This window comes from Phocoena phocoena, chromosome 11 (genome assembly GCF_963924675.1).
Source record: "Phocoena phocoena chromosome 11, mPhoPho1.1, whole genome shotgun sequence".
In the NCBI taxonomy this organism is placed as follows: Eukaryota; Metazoa; Chordata; class Mammalia; order Artiodactyla; family Phocoenidae; genus Phocoena; species Phocoena phocoena.
This window is the reverse complement of record NC_089229.1, coordinates 35,873,235-35,885,325: the sequence shown is the minus strand read 5'-3', so window position 1 is coordinate 35,885,325 and position 12,091 is coordinate 35,873,235.

The window sequence follows — 12,091 nt, the reverse complement described above, 5'->3', positions numbered from 1 at the left end:
CAATTTTTATGTTCCATTCTCATCTCTCTTGAGGGAAAATTCCCCTGAAAAGTTGCATCCAACTTCATGACTCTAATTCCCAGCTCCATGCTAATGATTTCCAAGTAAGTAATTTTAACCAGATACTTCTCATTAGCATCAGATCTACTCATCCAACTTCCTGTAGGATACTTCATGAAGTTATTCTGTCTGACTTTTCAAGTTTAACATACAACAAAATAAGCTCATAGTTTCCCCGCAATTCTCTCTTCTTCCTGTGTTTTGTACCTCAATCAATGATCAGTGGCAAATCCTTTACTCAGTTGCCCAACCATAAGCTTTGGTGTTATTCTTGACTTCCGTCTTCTTCATCCCTTATGTTCATTCAATCTCTGTGTTCTGGCCATTTAGTCTCCTACAAATCTTTCAACCCAGTCAGTTTTTCCCCATAGCTACAACTCAAATTTGGGCTACTACCATCTCTCACGTGGATTCCTGCAACAGTATCCCCATTTGTTTTCCTTTAATGTTGTCCCATCCTGTTTTCTGGATTGTACATTTCCCAAAGGCATCATGCCATGCTTCTGATTAACATTCTTCAGTGGGAATCCATTGTACTTACACTGAAGTTCAAATGCATTAACAGAACTTCCTGATCAAGCCCTTGCTCAGTTCTCCAGCTTTGCCTTATGCCAAACTGAAGTGCTTTCAATTTCTCAAATGCATCGTGTTTCTTTGAACACAGGGCTTTTCATTCATTGTTTTCTTGAACTTGGACAGTCATTTCTCTAACCTTATCTGGCCTTTTTTTAACAACTTCCTTAGAGAAACTTTTCCTTGAATTTTTAATAATTGAAACTTTGTCTCAATTATTAAATCTGGGTTAAGCATTGTTGCCATGGGTTTTCAACAGCATCCAAGCCTTCCCTCGTAAGAGATTTTTTTTCCCTTCACATTTTTAAATTTATAATTATGCTATTTTAAATCATAAGCTAAATGAAGGCAGGAAACTCATTTGGGTTTTTTGTTATAAATTCAGGATATTATACAGTTTCAGGCAATCTGTAATTACATTTACTTGTTCAGTACAAAACTAGTAAAAGCAACTGCATCTTTGGACAGTAACGTTTATTATTATAGGGAAAATGTATATGCTTTATTATATTTGTATTTTGAATTTATTGATAATTTGCAATATGATATGTGGATTTGGACTGCAATCATTTGAAACTTTACATGATGTACCATCATAATTTATATGATTCTGTGATTCTAAAGTTTAAATCTCACCAGGTTGAGATGGGAATTTCCAGAAGTCATTTAATTTTGGGTGTTTGGGTTCTCTGAAATATGTGGCTGGATCCCTGAGAGAAGGACTTTAAGACAGTTGGACTGCTATCCATTCATCTCTTTTCCCCAGAGGAAAACAAAAGGAGTCTTATTGTTTGGTCAGCTGGCCCTCTGGGTAAACAGACTAATGATATTTGTTAGGAAGAAGAAACCTTATATCAGAAATGCCTTTTGCAGGATATCTCTGGCAAAGAATTACCTATAATTCTTGGAAAGTCGAACCCATGTTCTAGAGACAAGGCTCCTACGAGAATGCCATGTAAACCATGCACTTCTCTGGGGTATAAGATGAAGATGTATCATAATTGAAACCTAACTGAAACACCTCTAGTTGTGTGAAGCACACAAGAACCTCGTTTAGAGACCGCATCCATTCTGGGCCAAAATACCCACATATGATACGAGAGAGAAGGACCTGAGGAACTGCTTTCAACGTCCTAAACCTCTTGCTGCTGCTTCTGAGCCTTTCGATATTATTTTGTATGGGTAAGAGGTCTGATTGTTCACAACTGATTAGACAATCTGATCCTATGTGGTGGTGATCCTATGCAGATTCAGTCCTCCTTTAGACAAATTTAACAGTCTTCTGTTGATATTTATAATACAGTGTGTATTATAAATGTAGCTGGATTCATAGTTCTTCTGTCTCCCTCTAAATTCCCTTGAGCAGAGCGCTTTAAAACACTTTAGTTTTCCCACCTGATTATAACATATTTGAAGGAAAATTCAAGGTCAGTTTTACAATCCACTGGTAACCCTAACAGTCTGTGCATTTTAAACAGATTTAAATTGCATTCATAAGTTTTATTTCAAAAACCATATATCCTCTTTCAGAGAACAGTGCTAAGGGTATTAGGTAATTGCTGAACTGAGTATTAGAGTTGGGTAATTTCATTAGATATTTTAATTGGGTATCTGTGAATAAAGACTCCATCATACATTGTATTTAGCCTTATAGTATCAAAAAGCTAAGTATCCATTTATTACAAGTAGACTGTGGTGACATTAGCTGTTCTGGGAGTTCCTGGAAATACGGTTATTGTATCTACCTCTTAAAGGGAACAATTGATATTTACTGCCTCAGAGGCTCTGATGAGTGGGTGGAAGAAAGGATGGAAGAGGGAGAGCAGGCGCAAGTTATGAGAACAAGATATATTGCCATGTTTGCGGCAAAGGCAGACTGAGCACAATGAGTCTCAGAAGATAACATATAAATCAAGACATTCTGACATAATAATATAGGAGAGGTCTTTAAATGGAACTGATTTCATAGTCTTGGTGAGTCATAAAAAGTCTACTTTGAAAAACTGCAATAATAATTAGACATCTGCCAAGTTTTCAGTTTTGACATTTGCTGGAGGATTGAAAACTTTCCTGAAATCTATTTTTTTAAGACATTTGCTCAGCTAGTCACAAGTTTTTTTTTATCAGAGTATTCTGTGTGAACCCTTTAAACAAAAAAATATGAACACTCTGAGAAGGAAGGGGAAATGTGACACAGTTCTCTCTTAGAATTCCTGCCCCCCTAAAGAAGCCAGGAGAGATTTCAACTCTATCAAAATGCAGTTGAAATTTTAAAACAGCCAAATTATTATAAGCACTTTAAAAGTTCTTGTGACAGTCTCTAAAATTTTGCTTTGTAACAATCAAATTGGAACTGGATCTCACAGAAATAACTTCTAAGAAATTAGCAAGCAAGAGTGGAAAGAAACATATTTGTGCAATTCAACACAACAGAAAAATTTATGCTAAAGGCATTAAGTTTTGAGAAGTGTGAAAATTCCATTTTTGACATCCCATCAGCAGAATATTTTCATTCATCGCTTTTTAAAAAATGAATAGATTGGACTTTTCTGAATTGTACTCAAGGAGAGATCTTGAATTGGAGCCTTGTGAAATAATTTTTTTTCTCTGCCTGATCACAAGCAATTACCATTTTATTTTAGCAGCATGTTTTCATTTGTACATATGTGTGTATACCACATAGTCAGAGATGGTGAAAAATATGCCTTGTAGTAGTTTAAGAAAATTCTGTGAATTTAAGAATATTTCTTTGCCTCCAACAAAAATGCTGGAGAAGTAAGTGTATAAAACTGGTGTGTTTTGGACTACAACTGAATCTTGAAATGCATCTTGAGCACAGGATAGCTGTTCAGTTCACACTCTTTCTTTCTATGACTTTAGTCTAAAAGGCCCGAGCAGGTAATTAAAATGAGTGAAGGGGGTCGGGTGACAGACAAAGGAACAGCTTCAAGTGGTATCTAAAGGGTGCAGTCCTTACTCAGCTCCAGCTGATGGTGGATATACAGGAGTGCAAGCCCAGTGGGGGAGAAGCTTCTGTTTCAAGAGCATTTGTCAATCACTACTGATGTGTGAATTCTTTCAATTTTTAATGTTGGCCAGACAAATCATGAATGTAGATTATTTGTGTCCCAAGATCTGCTAGTTTCCATATCTAATACAGGAAGTCTATATGCTATATGTCCCTACCAAGCTAATAAAACCTGAAATGTCTAAACCAAAACTTAATTAGCTTATCTTCTTGAAGTAAAATCTTCACTGAATTGTGTTTAACATTGTATATTCATTTCTCATTGAGAATTGATACGTAAAACAACGCTATGAAGAATATACCTGAAAACCTATAAAACTTGTCAGGAGATGTGGTATATTAGCTGTTAAATGTCTGTCGCTTGTGTAAGGATTTATAAGACAAATTTATTTTAGAAGTTAATACCAGTAGAACATTTTTTAAAGATAATGAGTATCGCATAACACATACTGTACTTTAAGCATAAGCAAATAAACGAGGAAGTGAACTCAAAATTCAGTCTCAATCATGGTAATTATATGCATTCAGAGAGTGATCATTTGTATCTTTCTCAGTGTATAGAATTTTGGATTTCTTGTTCTCTCTTACTTTTAATTTAATTTAATTTATTTTTTTATATAGCAGGGTCTTATTAGTTATCCATTTTATATGTATTAGTGTATATATGTCAATCCCAATCTCCCAATTCATCACACAACCCCCACCCCACCACTTTCCCCCATTGGTGTCCCTACATTTGTTCTCTACATCTGTGTCTCTGTTTCTGCCCTGCAAACCAGTTCATCTGTACTATTTTTCTAGGCTCCACATTATGCGTTAGTATATGATATTTGTTTTTTCTCTTTCTGACTTACTTCACTCTGTATGACAGTCTCTAGATCCATCCACGTCTCTACAAATGACCCACTTTCATTCCTTTTCATGGCTGAGTAATATTCCATTGTATATATGTACCACATCTTCTTTACCCATTCATCTATTGATGGGCATTTAGGTTGCTACCATGACCTGGCTATTGTAAATAGTGCTGCAATGAACATTGTGGTGCATGTGTCCTTTTGAATTATGTTTTTCTCTGGGTATATGCCCAGTAGTGGGATTGCTGGGTCATATGGTAATTCTATTTTTAGTTTTTTAAGGAACCTCCGTACTGTTCTCCATAATAGCTGTATCAATTTACATTCCCACCAACAGTGCAAGAGGGTTCCATTTTTTCCACACCGTGTCCAGTATTTACCGTTTTTAGATTTTTTTATGATGGCCATTCTGACTGGTGTGAGGTGATACCTCATTGTAGTTTTGATTTATATTTCTCTAATGATTAGTGATGTTGAGCATCCTTTCATGTGTTTGTTGGCAATCTGTATATCTTCTTTGGAGAAATGTCTATTTAGCTCTTCTGCCCATTTTTGGATTGGGTTGTTTGGTTTTTTGTTATTGAGCTGCATGAGCTGCTTATAAATTTTGGAGATTAATCCTCTGTCTGTTGATTTGTCTGCAAATATTTTCTCCCGTTCCGAGGGTTGTCTTTTTGTCTTGTTTATGGTTTCCTTTGCTGTGCGAAAGCTTTTAAGTTTCATTAGGTCTCATTTGTTTATTTTTGTTTTTGTTTCCATTACTCTAAAAGGTGGATCAAAAAAGATCTTGCTGTGATTTATGTCAAGGAGTGTTCTTCCTATGTTTTCCTCTAAGAGTTTGATAGTGTCCAATCTTACGTTTAGGTCTCTAATCCATTTTGAGTTTATTTTTGTGTATGGTATTAGGGAGTGTTCTAATTTCATTCTTTTACGTGTAGCTCTCCAGTTTTCCCAGCACCACTTATTGAAGAGACTGTCTTTTCTCCCTGTATATCCTTGCCTCCGTTGTCATAGATTAGTTGACCATAGGTGCGTGGATTTATCTCTGGGCTTTCTATCCTGTGCCATTGATCTATCTTTCTGTTTTTGTGCCAGTACCATATTGCCTTGATTACTGTAGCTTTGTTGTATAGTCTGAAGTCAGGGAGTCTGATTCCTCCAACTCTGTCTTTTTCCCTCAAGACTGCTTTGGCTATTCGGGGTCTTTTGTGTCTCTGTACAAATTTTAAGATTTTTTGTTCTAGTTCTGTAAAAAATGCCATTGGTAATTTGATAGGGATTGCATTGAATCTTTAGATTGCTTTGGGTAGTATAGTCATTTTCACAATATTGATTCTTTCAATCCAAACACATGGTATATCTCTCCATCTGTTGGTATCATCTTTAATTTCTTTCATCAGTGTCTTATAGTTTTCTTCATGCAGGTCTTTTGTCTCCCTAGGTAGGTTTATTCCTAGGTATTTTATTCTTTTTGTTGCAGTGGTAAAAGCGAGTGTTTCCTTAAGTTCTCTTTCAGATTTTTCATCATTTGTGTATAGGAATGCAAGAGATTTCTGTGCATTAATTTTGTATCCTGCAGCTTTATCAAATTCATTGATTAGCTCTAGTAGTTTTCTGGTGGCATCTTTAGGATTCTCTATGTATAGTATCATGTCATTTGCAAACAGTGACAGTTTTACTTCTTCATTTCCAATTTGTATTCCTTTTATTTCTTTTTCTTCTCTGATTGCCATGGCTAGGACTTCCAAAACTATGTTTAATAATAGTGCCAAGGTTGGACATCCTTGTCTTGTTCCTGATCTTAGAGGAAATGCTTTCAGTTTTTCACCATTGAGAATGATGTTTGTTGTGGGTTTGTCGTATATGGCCTTTTTATTATGTTGAGGTAGCCTCCCTCTATGCCCACTTTCTGGAGATTTGTTATCATAAATGGGTGTTGAATTTTGTCAAAAGCTTTTTCTGCATCTATTGAGATGATCATATGGTTTTTATTCTTTAATTTGTTAATATGGTGCATCACACTGATTGATTTGCATATATTGAAGAATCCTTGCATCCCTGGGATAAATCCCACTTGATCATGGTGTATGATCCTTTTAATGTGTTGTTGGATTCTGTTTGCTAGTATTTCGTTGAGGATTATTGCATCTATAGTCATCAGTGATATTGGTCTGTAATTTTCTTCTTTTGTAGTATCTTTGTCTGGTTTTGCTATCAGGGTGATGGAGGCCTCATAGAATGAGTTTGGGAGTGTTCCTTACTCTGCAATTTTTTGGAAGAGTTTGAGAAGGATGGGTGTTAGCTCTTCTCTAAATGTTTGGTAGAATTCACCAGTGTAGCCATCTGGTCCTGGACTTTTCTTTGTTGGAAGATTTTTAATCACAGTTTCAATTTCATTACTTGTGATTTGTCTGTTCATATTTTCTATTTCTTCCTGGTTCAGTCTTGGAAGATTATAACTTTCTAAAAATTTGTCCATTTCTTCCACGTTGTCCATTTTATTGGCACAGAGTTGCTTGTAGTAGTCTCTTAGGATGCTTTGTGTTTCTGCGTTGTCTGTTATAACTTCTCCTTTTTCATTTCTAATTTTATTGATTTGAGTCCCCTCCCTCTTTTTTCTTGATGAGTCTGGCTAATGGTTTGTCAATTTTGTTTATCTTCTCAAAGAACCAGCTTTCAGTGTCATTGATCTTTGCTATTGTTTTCTTTGTTTCTATTTCATTTATTTCTGCTCTGATCTTTATGATTTCTTTCCTTCTACTGACTTTGGTTTTGTTTGTTCTTCTTTCTCTAGCTCCTTTAGTTGTAAGGTTAGGTTGTTTATTTGAGTTTCTTCTTGTTTCTTGAGGTGGGCTTGTATTGGAAAAGCCATATATTTTAATAAGAATATTTATTTTACATCCTGAAGGAATATGAAACAGAGGTAACACTCTACAGTATCTGAGAAAATACATGAAGTGTTTATAGACATATAAACACTGGTTTACTTTGTGTTGTTACCTACATAGCTTTAGAAAGATCAGCATGTTGAGGAAAATTATATTTACTGTTGAAGATAATTATGTGGAGCACCCTTAGCCAGAAAATAAATCTCCCAAGAAAATTTTGAAATTTTAAGATTGCATTTGCTTTAAAATGAACTTTTTCTATTTGTTTAAATTCACCAGGTAAAACTTTTTCATCAGGATCATATTTTGGAGGGGGCAATTTTATGTATGATGACAGATGGGCTTAAATTTTGTGTTTGAGGACAGCTTCAGCATCTTTTTCATCTTAAGAACAATAGCAGACATGTTGTCTGTTTTCTATAAAGGTTTGTTGAACTCTATTAAAGATACACTGTTAAATAATTTTGAAAAAATAGTGACATCAGAAAAATATTTTGTGCATTGCTGTATACTTTTGATTTAAGCCTGACATAATTTTTTGTTGATAAACTTTATTATTAATATTTCGTGTAGAAACAAAGTTTCTGGATGGTTATTGAGTAATTGCCTCTTTTTTACATTTTGATCATAACCAATGGAATTAAATATTGTGTTAAATTTTTATATTTAATATGACCAATAAAGGTTAATTACTGAAGCATTCATAAAATATAATAAGAATGCTATATATTGGTCTTGAACAATATTAAGAAATAGCACATTTCCAAACCTGGATCTAAATGTGTACATTTAAAGCATTTTTATTTATTTTACTTATTTTTGCACATGTTTCTGCTGGAATCACACTGATCCTCTGGCTTTTCAATGATTCCCGAAGGAATGTTTTCTTTCAGTGGTTCAGAGAAAGTACTTTCCCTAGTAATGCTAGTCTAGCACAGTAAGATAGGGTTTTCTTTCTTTTTTTTTTTCTTTGTCTAAAAGAATCCAAATTCTCTAAGGTTTTATTCCTGTCCTGAGTGAAAAATGGATTAAAAGATGGACTTGGCAGCCTCCATCCTCAGTCCCCTTCCCCAGTTCTTACTCTTCACTGTAGGAAGATATATACTTAGGAAAAAAGCTCAGCAGTCATAAGTTTGTGTTACTTTTTAGAAAGTTAAAGTACATTACATTTTTAGATTTCCAAATGGCATCAAATTTGAGTATTCCAAGGGAAATTTTGGAGTGAGCGTTAATGAATTTATCCCTAATGCTACTTGTCATTGAGACCTGTTGAGATGAAGACCTGACCCTCTCTTCATAGAATAACTTGCAGTGTTCTTTTATTAGTTCAACTTGCTGCTGAGCCGTTTACTTATATTCACACATTACTTGAAGAATACTGCGCTTTCAGTTCTTATTCAATTCCACGTTTCTCTGCCAAGTCTCATCTAGGCATCTGACATACAACGAGCAGCTACATAATTGTGCAGTCTAATAGCTAATGAATGATTGCTTATTCTCTTCATTCAGTGTAAGGAACATTTCTATGGTAAAAAACATGCTACTGTTGTCGGAACGTAATGACATATTGTGTGGGGGAAGGGAAGCAAATGCACGGATTTGTCATGAATATCTAGGGGTGTTTGCCAGTTAAGCTAAGAATTTTATTGTTCATTTAGGATTCTGGCTGTGCAGAACTACCATCTTTGTATACACAGTGTTCACCTTTCCACGTGGTACAGTGAAAGCATCAGACTGTCTACTGAAGGTCTATAGTTTCATTTCAGCTTTGCCTTTTTTTTTTACTACTATCTTTGAGAACTTAAAGAAGTCACTTGACCTCCACAAGCTTTTGTTTCCTCAGTCTTGCCAGCCTTCCTTCACAGAATAGGACAGGAGATTCAAATGAGATGATATATGTAAAAGTTTTTTTTAGTCTGAAAAATAGTATATAAACATGTCAGGGCTTTTGCTACTGTGGTTAATTATTATTTGTTTGACTCTCTAAACATTGTGTGAGATAATCAAGGCAGATTCATTCATTTATTCAACAAATAATTATTTATCACCCACAGTGTTTTCAGTGCTGATCATTCAACAGTGATTAAATTAAACAGGGACTGCTGCCTTCCTAGAGCTCCTATCGTAGTACCAGAAATAGATACCATCTGGTTAAACCAGTCCTCAGTGAAGATCATTTTAATCACGTATACATGTAATGATGAGACTAAAACAGCGTGATGTGTTAGTGACTGCTTCAGATATGGACTCAGAATGTTCACTCTGAAGAGTGGACATTAAGTGAGATTTCAGTGCTGATTGGGAACCAGTTACTTGAAGAATTGGAATAAGAACATTTCAATAAAGGAAGGGCCCTGAGTGATCAAGGAATAAGAAATAAAAGGCCTGTGGAGCTGAACATAGTGAGCTAGGGGGAGGATGGAAGGAAATCTTCCTGGCACCCCAGCTTCTAGATCTTCTTGAGCATCCCTATATGCATTCCCACTAGAGCTCCTATTTCTTCTATGATATCACATGTAACTGTAGTTACTTGTTTAGTTGTCTGTTATTCTCATTTGACTCTGAGTTGGGAGAAAGCCAGGAATATTTTTTCTTGCTCATTATTGTATCCCCAGCACCCTAGTGGATGCAGAAAATTATTTGGTGAAATGGAAAAATTATGCAATCAGTTAATAAAGTATTGTCACCATCAGCTAGGTTTATCATCTTCAGAATATTTAGGCCAGTATTCTTTCCACTACTTCTTACTACCTTCATTAGGAGGAAGTGATCTCTATCTTAAAGGTCTGACAAATATTTTCTATTTCCTAACCTAATATAGACTAGTGAGGCTGTAAAAATGTTTGTTAGTGAAATGCTTGAAGTAAAGGTAAAGGCTTGTTTCAGTTAGGGTGGCACTTGTGGAGAACTTCTGTGAGATGAGATAAGAGATTTGTAGAGTTTGTGTGAATTAACAATTATTATTAAGATGGGGTTTCTTTTATATGTTATGAATTAATTTACATAGCATCCTTTCATGGCATTTTTAAAACAAGGAGCAGAGCGGTTGAGCCACTCCTTTGAGTGCATAAAGCTGCCAGTTGTCCATGTACGTTTCACACCTAGGTTTGCTGACTTTAGTTACATTACTGTTTTCACCCCACTTGCCTATGCTGTCCTTTGTATTTGCTGCTACTGAACCATCATCAAAAGGCCACATGTTTTGTGTCTTTGTTTAGGATTACAGATGTGTAGATGTTGATTTAGTTACTTCCACCCTCTTGCTTGTTTCTCTACTTAATTTTTAAGATGCAAGATGACTGGGTCCAGAGAACTTGGGAGGATTTTAGCCACAAACGCAAACAAACTTCAGTGGAAATTGACCCTTACTAACATTAAGTTCTCGTTAAAGAAAATGTGGAAGACAAAAAAGATTTAAGTGCATATAAATGGAGACAAAATTTTGACTTATTCTTCCAACAAATAGGACATGGTGCTGAGATTCTGAAAGAAACGCAGAAAGAAATATGTTACTAATTTGTTTTGTTTTCTGGTTGCTACCAGGCCATCAGTTTAATGTTAATCCTTTACGAATACACTATAAAAATAATTATTTATATAATAAAGTTATTGTTTTTAACAATCAACTCTCAATTCCTTTTTTTGTGAGTGTTCATTGTAACAAATTTGAATAAGTCAGAGAGGTACAACGATAAAAAAAGTTTTCCTTGTTCCATTAGCTCCAACTGTTTAATTACAAACGTTTTTCACTTTTGCATTGTCTTTATTTATAGAAAATTCTTTCTCTATATGTAGTCAACTAGAAGAAGGAAAATTTATTTTAGAGGACAAGTCTTGAAATTTGGAAAACATTGATATGGAATTCAGAGTTATGAAATATTAGTATTATAACTTACTCTTATTAGGTTTTAGAAAGTAAAATGGAGAAAGGTATACATAGTAGCTAACAATAATAATATGTATGAAACATTTTTAATGAGACATTTAAATTAACTGTTGCCTTTTTTGATATAGTGATTTATCAGAGTAGTTATAAAATAATGAATTTGATCTTTATAGTTTTTAGGAAAGCAATTTTATTTAGGAAAATTTAGTGTAACATAATATATAAAATATAATGACAATTCAGAGTATTGAAATTATTTTGGATGATAAAATTACTGTCAAGTAACTGGTATTATAATACAATATAAAGCATTTTCCTAAAAATTTCTGCTAAAAATGCTTTCAACCAAAACCTGTGATTCACAAATACTAAGTAAGAAAGGACGAAGGATGAAAATCCTAACCATCTTGCATGTGAGACAGAGAAATTATACAGTAAACATCAAAGAGATCGAAGCACACGTATTGAATGGGAGTTTTCCAATTCGTAATTGCTGATTATACTTCAAAATACAGCCACAAAGTCTTCTAATTTAAATTATAGTCACAACTTATATAACCTATCTTTCTCATACTTAACAACCTTATACCATGTTCTGTTCCATCTTGTCCCTTGTCTCTGTGTCTCTGTCTTACCTGAAACTATAGTTACAGGCCAGACATACCTCTCTACTGGTATTGGACCTGCAGCTCTTCAGTAAGTGACTGGCCAAATGCACCTGTGAGGGTTAATTTTATGTGTCAACTTGACACCACTAAGGGATGCCCAGATAGCTGGTAAAACATTATTTCTGGGTATG